We start from the raw sequence: 10,688 nt of genomic DNA on the forward strand, positions 1-10,688 counted from the left end.
GTTATTTAGTTAACTACAATCTCACCTGGTGTTAACTGTTAAACGCTAAATTGCTTAGTATAGAGTAAGGTGGTAGAGTCACTACACACAAACAGACTTGACGTTTCAAAAGTGCTTATATTAGGCCTACTTGAAATAAATGAATTTTGAATTTTGAATTTTTGAATTATATTATGAATTATATAATTTTTGAATTATATAATATATTTTTCGGTAGGGTGGTAAATCAGAAATTATAAATTCCCAAATTGCCCCTCCCAGGAATCGAACCCGGGACCTCCAACTTAAAACACAGCGTTAACTTAGCGTGCTCTGTAACGCGCGGTATTGGCTGATATATGTGTTCGTACATTCGGCAAGTACGAAATGTGAAATCATTTTAACATAGGTACATACAATCATACCGTTGAATATATTAATTATTTACACGTATTTTCCCAAACGGCGTATATTCCTTAGAATTCTTCAGCACAAACATCATAAACGGAACAATGAAATAATGTTTAAAAAAAATGTCAAGAACAAATTTTTAATGTGTGCACAGTTGATCTACTCTGTCGTAAAACAAATATAGTTTAATATGAGTAGGTACATAGATGATAGCAGTAAGCTGTAGGAGACAATAAGTCTAGTAAAACCATTATTTGAGATAGATGTTAAACCTTAGTACCTATGACATTGACACAATCGCAATCGTACTCGTTTACTAGTGTCGAAACACTAACGTCAAAAGTTAATTACTCACTTGTTTTAATTATATAAATATTCCGCTAGGAGCGGTTGAGTGTAGTCGATAATCGAAAACGACTACGATTTCGAGGGTACAAAACTCGTGCTAATGGAAAGATAACGAAATCAACAGGAGACACGTGAAGAGTTATCACTGATCTTCTGTGCAAATAGCAGATACCTAACTAGTCGTATACAGTTACTCGTTCGCAAAATGATTTTTAAGGATTGTTTAATAACTGCTTATTAAAATGTTTCTATTGATATATAGATGTTTTTTTTTAAGTTATGCAGATTCTTGTGACACTTCTCTGACACAGTCAGAGTGTTTAAAGTCTCTATAATATGACGCTGAAAAGTAAGCCTAGCCATATATTAATTATTCATACATTTTTTACATCTCATAATATCTTTTCGCTTAGTCGTCAAATATCACTTCTTAATTTTAAAGTCGACCCTATTGTTTTAAAGGTTAAGAAGTTATCGAATCAGATATATATATTTTTTTTATATTTAGGCGGCGCCAAATTATAATGTGGCAAAGATTTAAAGCTCCGGGTTGATAAACTTACATTCGCCAGAGGTGGGCATTATCAAGTTTTGTATATATTGTGACAACAAATTTTTAATTCAAAATTCCTTCATTTCATGTAGGCCTAGTTTAAAACGTTTAACGTCACGTATGTACATTTCTAGTGACTCTACCAATGATTCGGAATGGATTCTACCGAAAATAAGTTAGCGAGAAACACATTTTTTTTTCAAAACAAAGATTTATTAAATAAAAATGATTGAATATATTGTTAAAACTTAGGTACAGGTAGCTTAATATTACCTTCGGTATAATATAGAAGCATGTCTCCCATAAATAAGAAGGATTTTATTATTTGTTTCAAGGAGGCTTAAAAGCACTTTTGAAATGTCAAGTCTGTCTGATTGTAGTCACTCTACCATCGGTTTGAAAGGTAATTTCCATCGAGAAGCTGTCAAGTTTGCAAACTCAGCAATTTTATTTTTTTCTTATTAGGTTACAAGGACTGGCAGTTTTAATGTTAGCAGTGAGTAAGTAAGTGTTTCAGAATCTTTTAAAGAGGATTCTTCTTGTATGCAACGTTTGATAATTAGGTATTTAAACACTCTTGTAAAACTATAAACACACATTCGTGTTTTAATACCCCTTATTATAAAACAGTTGCATAAATAACTAGTACTCAACCCCACAAGCCCCACAAGAATTCTGCGCCTTAATTAGATGACTAGCGGACCCTCGCGACTTCGCCCGCGTACGAGTCAATCGAGAAGCTAGAATAGATCTGATGCTAACATAATAATCATCGTGGCTTGTCATTATAATGTCATGTCAGTTGTCATTTTATTAGTTGATACATACATACATACATACATCCATCCATCCATACATCCATCCTCACAAACTTTCGCATTTATATTATGCGTAGGACGGTATGCATGCATTCATCGTTTTCCCATATGCCTTGCGACTTACTGTTATTTGTGAAGAGTTTTGCCCTTTATCTCCGACAATATTTATCAGATCTTCATTAAAATTAGACAACACATGCTTGAGAGTATACACTTTCAAATAAAAAAAGAATTACAATGGGTTCAAATTTAACGGAGCTATGAAGTAAAGTTGATAACGTTTCCCAGAGGAAACTTACTGTTTAGCGGGATAAAAAGTATCCTATATGTTGACCCGGAATACCAGCTACCACTATACCAAATGGTATTTAAATCCGTTCAGTAGTTTTCACGTGATGCCCGGTCAGACAGACAGACAGACAAAAATTAAATAAAAATCTGTGTTGGACTCAGAATCGATTATAAAATATCCCCCCGGTCAAAATTTTCAAAATATATTAAATGTACAGAAATCTTACAGTACTACAGTTTGTATTACTTACAGTTTTATTTTTAAGTAAATATTATTTTTATATATTTATTTAAGTAATGAAATATTTATTTTATGGGTATATGTACGTTTATTTTATGGGTATAGTTAGGTACACATATGTGCACCACCTAACTATTTTCTATATTTTTTATCTTCGCCATTGTTTGCCTGGAAGAAATCGCTATGAAGCGTTAAGGCCGCCAAATTGTATACGTTGTTTTGTTATACTTTTCTTTTTTTATGCACTTTTTGTGGTCTGCAATAAAAGTATATTCATTCATTCATTCATGATATGCAGATCATTAATAATTTATGTCCGTGTCTAAGGAGTAAATTTACTATCGTTATTTCAATAAAAATATATGGCGAAGCTACTAGTAACCTACCGTAACTATACGTGAGTGTCTACCTATTTCTTAAAATTAATCACAAAGCGACTCGCGTGATCTAAGTTTATACATCCATAAGTACAGCACTTTTAAATTGATTATATGTAGCAACTTAATTAATATGATAGACCCAGTTGCGCACGTAAACTAAATGGATTGAACTAAATGGATTGAACTAAAACTTGAGCATAAGCCATATATAAAGTTGTAAAATAAATAAATTGTGTAAAAAAGAAACACTTTCAAAAAAAGAAAATTTGGTTAGAAAGTTTGTGTGCTGAATAAATGAGAGAAGAAAATAAATATTTTTGAATACTTACACTTTATTAAACGGTACTTCTTAACATCAATAGTATTATAAGGACAAAAAACACACAATACACACAAAATGACACTTAGAAAAAACGAAGGTGCAAAGCAGTTACAGATTTTAATTTCATTGTTAATGAACTAATCATTACTGTTCTGAAAGAGCTATAAAAGACAAAAGGCCATATAGGATACTAAGATAGTCAAGGCAATTTGAAATGTAACTCTACTTTTTACCAATCAGAATAGTGTAGAATATAGAAATGTCTAGACAAATCCTACAATCTTAATGTTTTGGATTATTTCACTAAGCTTACATTCAATTCATGATTTATTTATTTTTACTTCATTTATTTCGAGGATTGAATCTTTTTTAACATCAACTCAAGTCTCCCTGTTTTTACTTCATTTATTTCGAGGATTGAATCTTTTCTAACATCAACTCAAGTCTCCCTGTCATAACAGGCTGCCCTTTCTTTGTCTTTTTACTTAATTTCTTGAATCTCTCATGCTTCTTCTTTTTGTATTCTTGCAATTTTTGGTTCCTTTCCTCTTGAGCCTTCTTCTTAGCTTCTTGCTTTTCGATTTTTTCTTGTTTCACCTTATTGTGTTGCTCTTTAGCTTTAAGGAATGGATCTTTAGATTTTTGAGATTTAACTTTGAGCTCCTTTTCTAAAAAGTCTGGATGTCTGACAAATTTTCCAACTACATTATTGGAATCGGTCATGTCTTCATCAAAAGATTTAGGTTTATAAGTACCTGATACTGCCTCATTTTTCATACTCTTCTTATATTCGTGTAGCATTTTTTTCTTGCGTTGCTCCTCCCATTGTTCCAATTTGTACTTCTTACTATATTTCTTTAATCTGTAAGTTTTCTTGTCAAATGGCTTTTTTTCTTTCTGTTCTTTCTTTTCGTCATCATTGAGCCCATTTCGACTTTTATCAAACTGCTTTTGCTTCACTTGTTTTTTGTTATCTTGGTTTTTATTAATATCTTGTTTATGTTTCTTGTTTGTAAGAAAAAATGAGTCTCGTTTCCCTTCCATTTTAAGTTATCTTCAGACCTATAACGAAACGAAAAAGCGTGTTTGAACACTCGAAATTGGTACTTACATGCAAACGTTTAAGGAATAGGTACATATTATAATTTAAAAGCAATATTATAATGAACACGCTTTTTCATTTCTTAATAGGTATACCAAGACTATTAAATTAAATACAAATGTTATAAAAAAATATACATACATATCATATAAATTTCATCAGTAACTTGTTGGAATAAAATAATTTGAAAATATACCCAAAACTGCAAAATTTTAGTAAGTATACACCTCCCCACCCATCAAGGTCCACAAACACTGGAAAATATTTGGAGAAGAATTTTTGTGCTTATGGTACAAAATGTAAGAACTTTTGGCAAATGCTATATATACTGCCTAGAACTTTTATTAATTTTAATTAACCTTAATTAAAAACATTAACTTTAAATTGAAGGAATGTATAATCTGGATTTTACTTAAATGGGTCATCAGTTGCATAACATGGATGAATCACGATTGAGAACAGCACTGGTATGAGTAGCAAAATGAATCTGTCTTACAAATTGGTATGACTTATTAATATCAATTGCCAAATATTTTGTATGTAAATTACACATACTGAATTCATCCGACACCTATTGGTTCATACCGGTTTGTTTTTATTTATTTAGTTCTCTCTTAATTGTTCCTAACAGTAAGCACTTAAAGAAATTTTTGTTATCTTAGATATAATACAAAAATACAGTCTTATCACATTACAGCTATCTTTTTTAGATGCTATATATTGTAAGAGATAAGATCTTGTCCTAGTGTTTAGCATGAACTTGTTGGACTATCCAAAAGTTAGGGAGTGTTTTAACAGGCAAATCAGTATAAAAATTGTATTACAGCATCCATCAATAATAAGTTACTAACAACATTTTTCTCAAGTATGGTACGGTCAGTACAGTTTAAAAAAACGTTTTTTTTTATTCAGAAGAATTATGACCAATAGATAATAAGCAATTTGGAAAGGGTTATGTAAGGGCCTAGTCACTTATTAAAATCTAAATAACTTGTAAATTCATAAGCAAAAACCTCCACCATAACCATCCACTAAATGAGTCTTCATTGTAGTGTGATGATACCATTGTCAATTCAAACAATGCTGTTTAAAGGTCTTTTGTAGTGTTCCAAAATCTGCTACTATGTGATTTGGTGTAGTAATTTTGTGAAGCAACAAGCAATATCAATATATTTGGCAGATTCTTTCATGTTTTCACAAATATCCCAAAACATGTCAAATGAACGGTACTAGTAAATTTTTTTTAATGTCAAATATATTGACCTGTTCAGTAATATTGCAGTTTAAAAAGATTTGAATTATTCAAACCTATAATATACTTCAACATAATGACCCAAAAAGGATATGCTTATGCTTTAACCTTCCTCGATAAACTGCCTATCTAACACCAAAGTAAATTTTCAAATCTTAGTGTAAGATCCAAAGATTGGACTGTACTAAACTCTACAAGTTTTTTAGCTTCATAATATTAAGTTGTTAACGTCCATTAGTATTCTACTTCTATCTGTTTGCATTTTTCTTTTAATTACAAAAAAAAAGATTATTCATAAAAAACATACGTACAGATAATAAATAGTTGAACAATGAAGTTGAGTATGTACTTCTAGACATCTTGTCAAGGACACCTAGTCTCATAGAAATAAATTCCTAAGTGTCCTTGACAAGATGTAACCCTGTGTATCAAGTACATCTATTTATTTTATTAAGTTCAGATATTCTAGACATCCTATTTTCTACACTTGTCATTTCAAAAACGCTACATCAGGAGATAATATGATGACGTAAAATCTAAAACGGGGTAATTTGTGGCATTTTCTACCTATTCTTCATGCAAATCGCTTAAAAGCCTACACTTTGCCGCAGACCTCGTGCAATATAGCTATAAAATACGATTTAAAAAGATTATAATAAAAACGATGAGCATTGGCAACCGTTTCACCATATTGGGCCGCAACTCTTAACTGATTTTTGATCATGAAATTGTAAGTAAACAAGGTATTATTTTTTAATTTTTACCTAGGTTAAAGCATGCATTGTGAACAGTGAATACCACCAATTAATTGTATTGGATTACTTACCAAATTAAGCCACCCACTGGGTAGGCTTTGAATTATCGGCGGAATCTTGATAGTTTAGTTGCACTTGGCACGAAAAAACTCAATCACGGTGAGAGATTTTAAATCGCGGTTTTTCGACTGGAAAACTTTATCGACCATGCCCTAATGTGATTTTTTAGAATAATTTCCACTAGGAAACGCTGTGGACGTTTCGCAAATATGTCACAAAAGGAACGAATTGGGAATGATTACGAGCTCTCTTGGAGTATTATCTGTCATTGGTGAGCGAGGGAGAAGGAAGACTTTTTGAGTCATACAGGAAACTTACAGAGCGAGAGAGATAACGACTATTTGCGCAACTCATTGCATTTTATATTTGTATTTCCCTGGATTTTCGATCACTGAAAAGGAGCATGCGCTGTATACTTTAATGTTTTAGCAATTTGAATAATATTTCTTTTTACACGTTTATTGATAAAAAATTAAAAATCGAATTCATTTATTTACACAAAGATTGTAGTGAATTTGATTAAAATTAACATAGGTATTGATTTAAGATTTTTGTGTAACGAAACGTTAGACTGGTTTTATTTTCGCTTTCCCAAACCTAGATGGCATTATTAAAGCGAAGCGCCAAATATTAAATAATTTAAATCACTTGCGCCACAATTCATAAAATAATATTTTTTTATGATTAAGGATTTATTTAATCCTGGGTTTCTAAGGTGGTTCTTACGTCACGTCAAATATATAATTTAGCCTAAACTAACTAGATTGATTTAGTTTCCATTGTGATCATTTGATGTAATCGTAAAAAAAAAAGGTTGTACAATAATTCTGGGTTTTAAATTATTTATTAGTATAACTCAATGGATCAAAAACTGGAGTTGTAATACACAGAATTCAACGCTTCTGAATGTAAATTTAATTTAATAAAGTCAACAAACTCTATATTCAGAGTTAGTGACGTTACAATAGTCTTTCTTTTCTTTACTTAAAATTGAAACAGTGACACCCTTACTGCTGCAAAGCCAAGATTTTATGTTTCAATTATTGTCAATATAAAAATATTTGGATAATTTTTTATTGTACAATAAATTATTATTAGGAATTTTTCATGCTGTTTGGATTTTACACCATATTCAGGCGGAGATTTTTTTTTTCTATTAAAGATCGTTCTGAAACCTGCAAGCAACGGGATTATGACGTTCGTGTAAGTAGGTAGGTATACCTAATTCTCAAACAAGGACAGTGTTCTTTACGAATAAGCTGTACTTTACCTTAACAACAAAATTTATATAAATATGTCGCCTAATTTACTATTGAAGAATCAAACTACCATAGTAGGTATATCTACCTACAATGGCTACATTTTGACCTGAAACAGGCGTAGACGGTCCGCATAAGCCGAGATATTGAGTTACAAGGTAGCTAAGTACCTACCGATCGTATTTGTACACTTGAGTACAACAACGTTAATTTGACCTATTAAATTATTTATATTTAGGTACTATATAAAAAACTAGTTACTTCCTTCACATAATTTGTTCTGTTGTTGGTAATTGGTATGTAATACTAGCTGTCGTCCGCGTTTGTGTTTGTTTATAAAGTATCCCGTAAGAGTTTATTTGGGAGATGTGTGGCATTCAATTTCGCAGATTTTTCTAAAGTTGTGTATTGTTGTGAAAGAAAATCAGGTGTAATTTGTTAAATGAAAATTTTCGATTATTAAGTGTCTCTAAGTAATGTAAAAATAACTGTTTTGTTGAGGTTTAGTAAAGTTAGAAGCAATTAAAAAGTATTTTACTGCAATATAAAACTATTTACTTATTTCAATAAAAAATTATTGCTGTGATAAGATGTGACCGACTTTTGTTTCTACCGGCGATTTTATAAAATTTTAGATCGCAAAACTGCTATTGCGACTTTTATAGTTAGACACATTCCCGCGCGTACTTTTTTGTATGTAATAATGAGCATTTTAAACATGTAATACATAATTTTTATGTATGATCAAATATTTTATTAGCGCACGCTTAGTAATGAATTTTGTAGGCAAAAATTTGCCAATAAAGTTGGAGATCCGTAATCTCCAATTTTTTTTAAAATAAATTATAGCCTATGTTACTTCTCCATAGCTTTCTCTTGGCGAAGAAATGGTTTGAATCTTTTCAGTACTTTCGGAGCTTATTGGGTACAAACATACAAACAAAAATATCTTTCCTATTTGTAATATTAGTATTATATAATAGAAATGTGGTGTTTTTATTTGTTTTTTTCTTCAAATTTATTTTTGTTGCCTAAGAATTCCGCTAAAGGACGAGAAAACTCTCCAAAATTCAATCTTATGTATAACAATGTGCAAATGTCACTGACAAATACCTAGAAATGATAAATGTGGCCAGCTACTCGAAACATACTTCGATTCAACGTAGATGTATAATAAAAGCTTGTATCTAAGCATATTTATCATGTTTTTAACTGCTGGACATAGGTCTTTTGTGAGATCGACATACCACGGTCTTGTGTCGCTCCCTGCGACTCGTCTGTCATCCGTACATCCCGTCGAGGGATACCAATGCTGTCCAGGGAACTGGACAGGCTACCAATGCGAGGTAGCCTGTCCAGTTCCCTGGGTCACCAATGTCCATCAGTTCTCCGAGGTATTTCGATTTACGCTTCGGTACTCGTTGAGCTATATCTTTAATTCTTTCAGTAAACAGTATCTAGTAGTAGAGATTTTTGTGTCAGAGGTCGTCCATGGAAATACTAAAATGCTTATTTCTGCCGCTAAGCAGCATTGTTGCAATGCTGTATTCTGGTCTTCAGAGCTGGGTTGCTGTTATAATTACAAGCACATGAGGGTTAAGACCCACTACATTTTAATGGCCATACGACGGCACATTGAGACGTGTTACTTGCATACCCTGCGAAGTGTTGCTCTGTTTATAGGCGATGGTTTACCACTAACCATCAGGTGGACCATCTGCTTGGTCGGTTTATTATAAAATAAAATAAAAACGTGTGTGTACTTATGTACACGCGTCATACCTCTTTGGCGTAGCAAGATAAAAATCTTTGCAATAATTTTATCGTTCGCCTTTTTCTGCGTTTGTAGAAAAAACAACACTAGCAATAGAAAAAAGGTATTTAATACATTGAAAGTTTTATTGTAACGCATGATCTAGTTATCTCATTATTCAACTTGGTTGTCCAAGTTTCGTGAACTTTTAAATTTGAGATTTTTGTACAATTGAATTAATTAAATCACCGGAATGAGCCGGCAGACTTTGACAGTTGAAAGTGAGCACTGTCAAACCTTCTAACTTCAGCCTTAAACAAGAATTGAATTGAATAACTAACTAACTTCAGGGTGTCGTTTTTTGTGACGGTGTAACGGCGGTGACGGCGCTCATCGTATAAATTTACTCTCATCATAAGTATAACTTCGAGTAGAGTAAAGAAGTATAACTTCACAAAAATCTTCGGCTCCTACGGATCACCCAATCCTGATCACAAAATAACTTATAAGTATTTGTAGGTGCCTAATAACAATATTAAAACGTTTGAATGTCCTTGAGTCAACAATGTTTCCGCCTCAAAACTAGTTTGAAATGGATACTGATAACTGCATTACAAATTACAATAATATGTTGATTGTTTATTAAACTATATACTTACATTACCAAATATACACGCTTGAATTTCAATTTTTGAGTGACAAAAAACTCGATGCTCAATTACATGTTTTTTTTAATTCCACAAGTTAGCCCATTCTAAGGGCTAACCTGTCAGGGGTGTAAACACAAATGATATTGTGGTTGTCACCGAGTATTTGCTTATGACAACGTTGTACAGTTATTTATCTTTCACAAGGACGAAAAACCTCTGTCCAATTAGCCCTAAAATATGTGTTGATATGTTTCATTGTATGATCACAATAAGATACCTTAACAGTCTAATACCCTAAGATATTTTCGGCTTGAATTTAAAACCGCCCCGTATATTAATCGCTTTTAATGTCCGCCTTCAATCTGCTATTTAGTATCTAAAGTTCTCACAATTTGAGATAGTTATATTTTTCAAACGAATGTCTAATAAGTATATAGACACAGGATTTAATTCCTGGAGTAGATACTTTTCCAATTGTAAGGCTACAAAATGCCATAAGCCAATAGCATTTTGT

The 10,688-nt window shown here is 31.9% G+C and overlaps 1 protein-coding gene across 1 annotated transcript in view; it reads right to left on the reverse strand.

The window, feature by feature from the left end:
• The window catches only part of LOC120637219 (ornithine decarboxylase 1-like), a 30,371-nt gene extending 23,621 nt beyond the window's left edge, over nt 1-6,750 (reverse strand). The window contains exon 1 of the mRNA XM_039908942.1: nt 6,524-6,750. The gene's annotated coding sequence lies outside the window, so the exon portion shown is untranslated. The remainder of the gene's footprint in view (nt 1-6,523) is intronic.
• Between the last annotated feature and the right edge of the window lie 3,938 nt (nt 6,751-10,688).

Source organism: Pararge aegeria, chromosome 1, assembly GCF_905163445.1.
Source record: "Pararge aegeria chromosome 1, ilParAegt1.1, whole genome shotgun sequence".
Classification (NCBI taxonomy): domain Eukaryota; kingdom Metazoa; phylum Arthropoda; class Insecta; order Lepidoptera; family Nymphalidae; genus Pararge; species Pararge aegeria.